The 12,249-nt window shown below is 38.0% G+C and overlaps 1 protein-coding gene across 5 annotated transcripts in view; it reads left to right on the plus strand.

The window, feature by feature from the left end:
- Nucleotides 1–3,513: 3,513 nt before the first annotated feature.
- The window catches only part of LOC121415536 (sperm-associated antigen 1-like), a 72,967-nt gene continuing 64,231 nt past the window's right edge, over nucleotides 3,514–12,249 (plus strand). For 2 of the 5 annotated variants that reach the window (XM_041608771.1, XM_041608806.1), the window contains exon 1: nucleotides 3,551–3,586. The gene's annotated coding sequence lies outside the window, so the exon portion shown is untranslated. The other 3 variants (XM_041608780.1, XM_041608789.1, XM_041608798.1) reach the window with 3 other exon arrangements.

The raw sequence follows: 12,249 nt of genomic DNA on the forward strand, positions 1-12,249 counted from the left end.
TTTTCATAACATAATAAACATAATATTAGCATTTTTGGCATGAATCATAAATAAAGAGTACTAAAAAATAATTCCAGACAAAATTATTAACTATATGATATTCACAATTTGCAGGAGAAGGATTGTCATCATAAGCAGATTGCTTGAAAAAATGACAATCCCAAACTTATACTAATTGAATTAATACATTTATAAAGCAGAATGGGCATATATTTTCAAATACGAAACATGAATTCATGCAATATCATAGTGTGAAGATGAAGATGATAAAGCTGAGGGTGACGGTGATATGATGTTGTTGATGATGATGATGATAATGAAGGCCATGGAGATGATGGTGGTCATGATGAAGATATTGGTGATGACTAAATCGAAGGAGGAATAAATTCACGATAAAAAGGATACGACACAGAAATTTTACTTAAAATATTCTGATAATAACATAGATTTAACGTTAGCCTTAAATGAGTGAAGAGACGAAGATTGTTTTACAGACTCTGCTGGTAGAGAGTTCCACATATCTGGACCATGGTGTCTGGATCTCTGCGCAATAAGCAGTTTGGGGTTGATTAAATGGAAATTTGAAGTGTAACGGGTAGGGTATGAATGAATAGATGTATTAAGAGTATAAAAATTGTGAAATGAAGGTGGGAGCATGTTATTTACGTACTTAAACATAAGTAGTAAACTTTGAAGTGTATTATGTCAAATACTGTTAGAGTCTTTAGTTTATGGGATAATGGATTTGTGTGTGATAAATATTGGGAATCAGTACAGATTCGAATTGCTTTTTTCTGTAATAAGTATATTGTATTAAAGTTTTCCATTCTTTATGTAGAAATGTCAAAAATTTTCAGCTCGCGCTTCGCGCTCGCATTATTTGATTGTTGAAATATGTAATGTCTTCAGGGCTAAATGCAAGCAGTCCTTAAAAGGCACCTTTCGATCAGTTCAAAACGTATACAAACATTTTCTGCTCGCGCTTTGCGCTCGCATTCTAGAATTCGAGATCGCAAATCTAGAATTTTTCCGCCCGGACTTCGCTCTCGCATCAATTGTTAAGTAATACTGTATAGCTATCCTGTTCATGATTACAAAAAAATAATTAAAATTTTTTATGTAGAAATGTCAAAAATTTTCAGCTCGCGTTTCGCGCTCGCATTATTTGATTGTTGAAATATATCACGTTTTCGTGGCTAACTGTATGCAGTCTTTAACAGGACTGGTAGGCCTACCTTTCCGATCAGTTCAAAACGTTTATCACAAATTTCTACTCGCGCTTCGCGTTCGCAGTAATTATTGCAGGCACATCTTTTTTTCAAAAAGTTCAAATTTTAGGAAAAAATTCATGCAATTTAAAAAAAAATTGCTCGCGCTTCGCACAGGCATTATAAAATAAGGATTATGATATTATACATTTATGTTGATTTAAAGAATAAAGCTAAGATGTGACTTGTAAGACTACCCCCTTCAAAGAAACAAACCCAAAAAAAATCTTCGAGCGGCTGATCGGGGAAAATATGGCTGAAAAAAAAAATTTGGGCCCCTTTATTGGCGAAAGCTGGATCCGCCCCTGATTCATGTGCCTATGAAATAAGATAATTTAACATGCATTTAAGGCACTTATGATTGCCTGGGGAGGGAGGGGCCGCCATTTTTCCGAAAAGTACACAGGGGCGCCAAAATCAGGTCGAATTTGGGCCCCCCTCCCTACGAAATCCTGGATCCGCGCCTGCCCACAAATATAGTGATTTTTGATCGCTCATATGTAATATTGACTTTACCCACAAATACAATAAATTTGAAGGGATTTTGGGCGAATCCGTTGTAAACTAAAATCCTATAATTAATGCGTTCATATAGCGCAAAGTGCAAAGTCTTTCCAGACCCGGTTGTTTAAAAAAAATAAAGTATCAGGCCAGTCTTTTTTTCAGACCCGGTTGTTTAAAAAAGTAACCTTTTTCACAGCAAACTTTAAAAACATTTTTTCCACACATACTCACACAGACACCCCCAGCCCCAATGAAAGATCAATTTGCCCCCGGCCGGCCCCCCTAGCTCTCTCTCGTTTTAGATCGATCATCCGCTGTTCGGAGATCGGCATGTATCAAAGTTGAGTCAATGAGTCTGATGCCTGGTAAATGTCAAGTCCAGGGGGATTGAAAGACAGGCCGGCCGCAGGTTACAGCGGGTTGAGAGGTTAGGGACAAGTAAGGGCATGTAGCTTTACCTCAGAAAAATGTTGATTTGAATCAATAGAGAGAAAAATCAGACAAGCACAGTGCTGAAGATTTCATCAAAATCGGATGTAAAATAAGAAAGTTATGACATTTCAAAGTTTCGCTTATTTTTAACAAAATAGTTATATGAACGAGCCAGTTACATCCAAATGAGAGAGTTGATGTTGTCACTCACTCACTAATTCTTTTGTTTTTTATTGTTTGAATTATCCAATATTTCAATTTTTACGAATTTGACGATTGGGACCTCCTTGCCCGGCCTGAAGCACAAAATGTTAAAATAATGGAACTCCACGTGTTCAGGGAGGAATGAACTTCATTTCACATGACAATGACGAGAAAATCAAAATATTTCATATTTCAAACAATAAAAACAAAAGAAATAGTGGGTGAATGACATCATTGACTCTCTCAGTTGGATGTTGCTGGCTCGTTCATATTACTGTTTTTGTGAAATGAAGTGAAACTTTGAAATGTCATAACTTTCTTATTTTACATCGGATCCGATTTTGATGAAATTTTCAGTGTTATGCTTGTTGAATTTTTCTCTTTTTATTCAAATCAAGTATTTGTTGGGGTCACTGGACTTGTCCTTTAAGATGAAGTGCAGGGTAGCAGGATCCCCAGGATCAAGGCATTTAGCGGGTGAGGGATCGACGGGGAAGCATCATACTGGGTAGGATATGGCTGAGTGTGAGTTGGCAGGGATTGCTGGTATTGAAGGAGGTTGCATCCTTTAGGAGATTCCTTATCTTGTCCAAGAGAGCGTCGATTACGTATAGGTGAGGGCCAGTTGGTACGTAGGCATTTGGCAAGTACATGCTTTGCAGTGTCCTCTTCAAGTTGGGTCAGTTGTTTTAATTCTTCCCGATCTTGCAGAGCCTATAGCAGGACTGGCCTGCATTGATGTAATTAAGGAGTTATGCTCTCACAGTCAAGGCTTGTCCGATGATGGAAGAGGGAGGGTCCTTTGGGTAAAGCTCCAAAGGATCAGTGAAAGGACGGTGAAGGACCCGGCGGCCCCTCGGGCCCCGCGGTCAATTAAATTGGCGTCTCCGCTGGGCCCCCCTTTCTTTTTTCACTATTCCCCCTTGTCTCTCGCTCTCTACCTGAAAAGTTCAAGTTTAAGTTTTTTCAACCCCACCCCCTTTTCTCTCTTTTCCCCGGTCTTTTTCATCTTTTTCATTAATCCTCTTGCGTATACCGAGTACCTTTCTCATTCGAGGCAAAGTGAAAGGAAAATGTCCAAGTTTCCATTAAGGCTATCATACAAAGTACAGAGAAATTTGCTTGATAATTTCAGCTCATATACTCTACCTTCCCGATATGGCCTTTCACGAGAACATGTAGGCCTAGGCCTACATGTAAGTTAGGTAATGATTATAATCCAAAATTCATTATTTTTAACAAAATTAGAATCCAACGAAGATTGAATTTTTTCAGAAAGCGGCGAAATGCGATGCTGGGTTCAATTTGACCTTGAAATGGGATTGAGAGAGATTTTTTTATAACATTTGCAAAGTATTGGTGGTGGTGAAATTAAGCATGTTAAGTGTGATAAGTGTGACTGTGAATGTGTGATACGGTACGGCCAAGCTGTAGTCCGATAGTCGGCCGGTGCGAAACGTGCGAAACTGCATTAGCCAAGTCAGTGCCGACACCAATCAAGTGCGCTAGTCAGTGTAAACATTATTTACATATCGTTATGAGTGGGCTATATGGGTCAAAATTAATTCTTGTGTCATTTTAATATGGCAACAGTTTTTATCTACTCAAATGTATCTCGACATGAAATGACAATATTTTTTCAATTTTTGTCTCGGGAGTCGGGGTTTGACTTTGAGCAAAAAAAAAGTGTGGCCTCATTCCCACTCATGGTTTCAAATCGTCTCGTGTGTGAAGGATTCATATGCACCTGGTGCACGCGAATCTTTCACACCATCTTACTTACTTTACTAAAATAACTATGACTACATCATAGCTATGAAATATGATTTTTCTATAATACTTACCGAACCATATGGACCGTTTGTTGAATTCTTTTGTTGTTTGTTTTAATAAAATAAAAGCATTTTTCGTGATCTTCACGTAGATGCCTCCTGGTCAGCGTTGATATCAACTTTTGCCTAAAGAGGGCGCGCGATATTATTCACCAAGCCGGTAGGCACTTAAGAACCAAGTTTGAAAGGATACTCGTAAAATTATGTCACTCTGGCCGATGAATATTCATTAGATCGTGGTCGTGCGTGTTCAATACACACCGAGTGCATGCATGCAGAGAGTTTGTATTGAACACGCACAACCGGATCTAATGAATATTCATCGCGAGAGTGACATAATTTTACGAGTGTCCTTTCAAACTTGGTTCTTAAGTACCTACCGTACCTTTGTTTACGGTGTTGCAAGCTAGCTGCATTCTAGGCGATCAGCATTATTTTCTTGCTCGTTCAATCCACTTTCATCATCATCTTGCCAAAAGATGGCGTACTTTACCAATAAGTATATAGGCTACATGAGATGCAACCTGTTGATTTTTGGTACAATTTCCTATTACGCGCTGACGACTTGAATTGAGAATGTTCGATACGAAAAATTGCTTTTCGATTGTTGTTTGCGTACTTTCCACCGCAGTATTAAGGACGGATCGAACGGAGTATCCTGGTTGAGACTTGGAGGTAAGCGATAAAAACAGTTTTATAAATAATTTCCACTTCATTTTGTTTTTTTAAACTAAATTTATTAAAAAGAAATCATTAGTGGAGAAATACTGAAACGTTTGGCGTTTCTAATTCCCTCACATTCGTGTGATGAATGAAAACGTCAAAGTCCACTATGAAACCACATGCGTTGTGCGAGGTTAGTATTACTAACCTCGCATGTTGTGTGAGTGGGTCATTCCATGCCAATTCACCCAATGAATGTGCAATTTTGCACCCGACCGTCTCAGAATTTTAAAAGATTAAACCTTTATGCTCATGAATAGGTATCTGTTTAGGCATTTTATGATTCAGCAATGTATATATTTTGATGATGAAAGTGGAGACTTTACTACCATGAATATATATAGGCAGTGTATACAGCCACACGCGTGTGTCTTTACCATCCAGCCACACGCGTGTGGTTATATCCAGAACACCTATCTGTGGATACCGCCACACGCCGCCAGTTATAACAGTAAAACACGTATGTAGGTCTGACCGTCTATATCACGATCAAAATAACTTCATTTCTTCATTAAATTCTTACATTCTAAACCCCTTTGATTTCTTTAAATCGTTTCAATTCATTCTCACCGTCTTCTTTCCTTGCTTTTCTTGTCTTGTTACAAAAGGCCGCCTGTTAAATAGCAAATTTCCACACTTTTTCTACTTGTGTCGATTCTCTACTGACTCTAGGCTATGTGCGCGTACGTGCGTACGTACGAAACCCAAACTGTGTATGTCGCTGCGCTAACGCTGTATGGGTCTGCCACCGCGAAGGAAGCCAGAATTGACACAAGTAGAAAAAGAGAATTTGCTGTTAAACAGACGACCGTTTGTAAGACAAGAAAAGCAAGGAGAGAAGACGGTGAGAATGAAATTGAAACGATCTAAGGATATCAAAGGGGTTTAAAATGTAAGAATTTAATGAAGAAATGAGGTTATGTTTATCGTGATATAGACGGTCAGACCTACATACCGTACGTGTTTTACTGTTATTACTGGCGGCGTGTGGCGGTATCCACAGATAGGTGTTCTGGATATAACCACACGCGTGTGGCTGGATGGTAAAGACACACGCGTGTGGCTGTATACACTGCCATATATATATGATATATATTGCCGAACATCAAAATGAATATATATTGATGAACATCAAAATGCCTAAACAGATACCTATTCATGAGCATAAAGGTTTAATCGTTTATTTGTGAACTGATTCTAAATTCCCTAAAAGCTTAATTTCTTTTCATGTGCTTGCATACTGTAACTTAAGATTGGAAGAAATCATGTAACTGGTAAACACTTTACTAACATGAATATTAGTGTGTGGGACTAGAGTGAAATTTCATGGTATCTTTGGAAGAGTTTTTAAAGGTGAAGAAATAAAATATCATTGATTTTAACATATTTTGTCAATATCATACCAATAATTAACATACACGAAAATCAAGTTAAAAAATTATTTGTCCGGGGGTCAAACTCAAGGTCAAAGATAAGGTCAAAGGTCATGACCTTATAAATTGCTCCAATAGATTATTCGATGCATGTTTTGGATTCCTCTCTGAATTTCCTATTAAATGGTACCAGTTTCATGAAAATTGGTCAACACGTAACGACGCAGTGGCCATTGAAAGTTGAAGGTCATGCCCATTTTTGTCAAAACAAGGAGAAAATGGCGGGCCGTAGCGCGAGAACCGACGGACCAATTGGACTAATTATTTTGTGCTTGGGCCATGGTGAATTTTATGTATACCAAATTACAACGAATTCTGAGACGGTCGGGTGCAACCACTGGGTGAATCCAGATGGAATGACCCGTGTGCTGGGCCAAAAATTGGCAAAATCCAAAATAAAATGGCCGCCAATTTGGCCACAACTTGTTTTTTGATGGTCTTTTTCTCTGGTTTTGGTGTCTATGAAAATATTTTTTGGGGCAGGCAATCTGTTTTACCGTAAATTAGTACTTAAAAACCATTGTAGCAGAGATGCCAAGTTCAAAGACCAGCTATGCGTGAGATTTTCTGTGAATCTGAGTGAGACTGAGATCACAGACATTGTGTACAATGTATATGGGGATAGGCTGTGATAGTTGCGTGAGACAGAGATTTGAGGGGATGAACAAGAGTCCAAAATGCTCGAGTCTCACGCATAATGCGTGAGACTTGGTCGCTCTGTTATATAGTTAAATGGCGATTTTACTTAAATTTGCAAATTTTTCTAAGACCATGAAGACTAACTACTAAGTCTAAAGTTAACTGTCAAAATTGTTGTTAATAAAAGACCCATTTTGATTTTCACTGCGAAATTTCAGCCAAAAATTAGGTTTCTTCGTCTTGTGGTTCTTGGATATTGGACGATATGAGTTCCACAATAGCAAGTAGATCTGTTATTGTTGTTAGCTTGGGTTTTGAGGCGCGTGTCATTCAGATATGAATTTTATTTATTTATATCTAGTTTCATTAATCTTATTCTCTACTTTGGATTCAATCATCGTTGGTTACCTTGGCAAGTAGACGTGGTCTATCGTGAAGTTTGTTGGTGACTTATCTTTCTCGCTAGACTTTACTCAGCCGCCGAATTTAATTTATTCTCCGCGCACGTGCAACTTGTGCACTTATCATCACTGCTGGTGTTTGCCGCATTGAGGACAGATGAAACAATTCAGATAGAGTTTCGCGCGGTACAATGAGTGAAACAGCACGATTGTTTCATGATTGAATGAAACAGTGTGCCTGTTGAGATAAAATTCATCTGCCATGTTATTTTCTATCATGTTTTAGGCAACTGCAATTGATTTGTTATATTATTTTCTTTGATATTTTCCTGTATGTGTATGTATGAATTTTATATGAAGTGAATGAATTATGCTGGTGTCCTTGCCATTGAGGACAGATGAAGATGAAACAATACTGATAGAGTTGTGCGTGTACAAGGAGTGAAACAGCGGGATTGTTTTATGATCGAATGAACAGTGTGCCTGTCGAGATAAATTTATCTGTCATGTTATTTTCTATGATGTTTCATACAACTGCAATTATATTTTTTGTATTATTTTCTGTGATATTTTCCTGTTTATGTATGAATTTTATTTAAAGTGAATTATATAAAGATTAATCCAAAACAAAGCAAATAATTGTCGGCTTCATTGTATTCTTGATGTACAAGTTAAGGTATCAAAAATGATGCTTACCGTATTGTATTATGAGAAATAACTAAAAACAATCCTCAAAATGTTACGTTTCGGACATTCTATCTTTGGACAAGACCTAATTTGCATAATTAATTAGATGACACCACTTTTTCCCCCAAAAGTAATAAGATGTTAGGGGTTCCATGTCCCACCTATGACTAAATCTCAGAAGCTTTGATTTCATTTTCTATGAGTTTTTATAATTGTGAATGTCCCATACGTAATGCCCATTTTACCAATTATGCAAATTAGGTGACCCAAATTAGCATAAATATGCATATTATCAAATTGTTCCAAATGAAATTTTAAAATTCAACATTTGGGCTTTCTTACCCTACCAAAGATAACTTCTTAAATTAAAGATGAAATTTTACCTTCTAGGTTGACCTTTTCTTGGACTTGCCCAGTCAATGAACTTGGGGTATCTGTTGAATTACCATCATAACTTTGAAAGTTTATGGATCTGAGTCATGAAACTCGGACATAATAATAATCAAGTATCACTGAACATCCTGCTTTAGTTTCACATCACATGATTAAGGTCAAAGGTCATTTAGGGTCAATGAACTTTGGCCGAATTGTTAAATTACCATCATAACTTGAAGTAAAAGAATGGCTCGCATCTAGGGGGAGGTGTACCATTTTGAGCACTTGTATTTCTCAATCCACATTTACCTTTGTAATCCGTATTAGTATGCTTTTATTTTACCTCGGGGATCAAATTCTGTGAGTTGTTTAATCTTCTTTCAATAATTTGAAATTTTTCCTGTGAATATTTTTTTGTTATTTAACAGGCCAATTTTGAGTGGTGGTTGGGCACTGTTGAGCTGCATTTTGTACTGTAGTCCGGGGGGGGGACCACTTACATTGACGAGTGGATACCATGCGCGACCAAAAAAAACACGTAAAAAGGATGTCCTTTTCACGATAGGGCACGTAAGGGTGTCAAAACACAAATATAATGAAAAAAGGGTATCTATTTTGCTAGGAAAATTACGTGTTTAGGGTCGAATTTGCGGGGATGATAAAACAAAATTAAAATGTTTTATAAAGGATGTCCTTTTCGCCCCAACACTTCGTGTTTAGAGTCCGATTTGCGCGAGGTGTAGAAGGTGAGGTTGTACTAAACCAAATAAGGTAAAGCCGACGACCGAAGGACCCGTAACAATAAAACATCCCTGTACTCGTTTAGGGGTGCATTTCAGGGAATATTTGCCAAGAGTATCGTTTTTTTCCAATACTTGTTAAGGGCAGGGTTTCACACGCCAATACTTGTTAAGGGGTGCATTTTCAGAATATGGAAATTACGTGTTTAGGGTGCTTTTCGAGACCCCATGGTCGCGCATGGTATCCACTCGTGAATGGAAGTGGCCCCCCCCCCCCCCCCCCGGGACTGTAGTCCCAAGTATTGAATTTTGTGAGTAGATTGTCTAGCAAAATAGATACAGCTGATCTTGATCCAGAGCTTTTTGTTTTGGACTTTGTGTGATTGCTGTGTGTCTCTATTGTTTTTTTAATGCTATTCTTCCATAGTTCCTCACAGGCCCCCCTTGAGATCTCAGCCATTGGCTGCACGATCACGCCGAAAATTTGCGTGCAGGTTGTCTTGGACATAATCTACAATACTATACAGTAATTTATTTCATGCAAATTGGTATTAAGCGATTATGCTAATTTATGCATAATTTGTAAGCAAAATCATACTTTTCCCTCCTACTCCCTAATAGTAATAAAGCTCCAATTGTTCCAACTTTTGGTATAAAATCTCTTTATGATGTTCCTAGCAATGAATTTTACACACATTATTGAATTTTTAATGACATGTGTGTTGTTAACCATACATGGACCCGAAAATGTAACGTGAGTAACCGTAACGTGAGTAAATACATTATCTGCACCCCAAGTAAAAACCATGTATTCTTTATTTTTATACAAAGTTTGTCTCCCTAATATACTTCTTTGAAATGGATATACCCGGTAATCAACTTTCATAAAAGCCTTGTATGAGGAGACTTCACTTATGTTGACTTTTCATTTTATGCATATCCAAATCATGTAACGTGAGTAACCGACACATTCCAAAGATTTGCCAGGAGCATAATAAAATTTCCCAAGTTTTGTTTTTAATACAAAGAATAGTCAGACTGTGTACTTAGTTGTGATAAGGAGATGTTTAGTTCCTATCAATAATAATGGAGTTAAAGCTCCAAGTATGAGTCAAGGTGTCTCCAAATGTAACGTGAGTAACCGTGGAATAGCCCATATGAGGTTCATAATTCCGAAGGTTCGTTAGTCCAAAAACAAAGTGAGGTTCGTAATTCCGAAGGTTCGTTAATCCGAAAACGAAATGAGGTTCGTAATTCCGAAGGTTCGTTAGTCTGAAAACATAATGATTTCTCTTGAATTTCCACACCTCACCAGTTTTGTTAACACTCAAGGTAGACTTAGATCTAACAGTGGCTTGATCTACTAGTACTAGTACTTCTTTTTACTTAGCAATAAGTATAACATATTACATTTTACATATTACACTGTACATCTTGATCCAGAGCTAGTTACATTTTACACATTACATCTTTCATCCAGAGCTTTTTGTTATAATGGATTTTGAGTGATTGTCTTGTATGTCAATATGAGGTCTTCCAAGAATAAGCGTGACCAGTACGATCCATCTCCTCAATCCCAAGCTCAGGGTAGCTATTCTGCTGCACTAACTGGTGGTATTCTAGGGAAAAAAACCTGCTAAGCAAAACCAAAGGAAGGGGAATTCTTCCCCCGATATAAGTGGAGCTTCTAATTCCAAGGAGAAGGGTATGGAGTCAGGTCCTAGTATTAATGATGTGTCTGGTGTAGAAGCTTTAAATTCTTGTGGAATGTGCCTGTCTGTTGTTGAGTCTGGGCGAGGGATGATTCAATGCGATCGTTGCAATCTCTGGCTTCGTCTCTTTTGTGCTGATCTGTCCCCTGACTTGTATGGGACCTTGACCAATAATCCTGATTTAATTTGGTGTTGTGCTTCGTCATTTCGTGCAAGCCTAAAGCTGTACCGCCAAGAAAATTGACCATGATATTGAAAGTCGCTGCAATGTATATCTTGAAGAGGTAACTGGTCGCATTGAAACTCTCGAGAAAAGCTGAGAAAAGCATATCAGGTAAGGTCGACCGGTGTGACATAACTCCTTTGGTCAAGTTGTCAATGCAAAGTGTTCTGTCTGAGGAGAAAAGAAGGCGTAGTCTTGTGGTCTTTAATCCCAAGGAGCCACAATCTAGTCGAATCGTGAGGATGATAGGAGTGGTTTTCTTCAGGTTTGTAATTCTATTGTCATTGAATCCGAGTGTTAGTTTACTCCTACTGATGTTAAGTCTTTCACTCGTTTGGGTAAAAAGACTGATCGTCTACGTCCTCTTCTTTGCTGATGGTTCGTTGAAGGGCGCCCTCTTCAAAGGCCTCCCTAAACTGGCTAATCATCCTAATGAAGAATTCCGTATAATTCGGATGAACCATGACATGACTAAAGATGAGAGAGAGAAGGCTTAACAATTGAATGAGCAGGCTAAGGCTCAGGAGGCAGTGACCAGGGGAATATCAAGTACCTTGTCCGCGGTCTCCCCTGGGACATGAAGTTAGTCCGGATGACAGTCCCTCACTAGAGAGTAGCCCTAGCTACCCTCAATCCGTAAATGCGTTACATTATAATTAATCTCAAGCTGTAAATACGTTAAATTTTAATTCATCTATTTTTAGTGCTAACAATAATAAAAATACTTTGAATTCTAATAGTAGTTTTTAAACTTCCTTAACATGTTTGTACACGAATCCTGACTCGTTGGATAATAAGTTCAGCGAATTTCAGTCGCTTGTTAATGTTCATAAGCTGTTAATTATAGGTGTAGTTGAAGCCAAGCACAAACATGTCCGCAACCAGACATGTGTTGCTTCTTACTCTTTGCAAGGTTATAAAATTTTTCACTCAAATATCGAATCTAGAACTGGCAGGGGTGTCTTACTGTATTTTTCAAATTCGCTTGCCTTTAGTGAGGTCAGTATATTTGGTAGCACCGTAGCTACAAGGAAAGTATTTGGGCTGAAGTCCACCGTCTGAAAAATGACAAACTT

This window comes from Lytechinus variegatus, chromosome 1, assembly GCF_018143015.1.
Source record: "Lytechinus variegatus isolate NC3 chromosome 1, Lvar_3.0, whole genome shotgun sequence".
Taxonomy (NCBI): Eukaryota; Metazoa; Echinodermata; class Echinoidea; order Temnopleuroida; family Toxopneustidae; genus Lytechinus; species Lytechinus variegatus.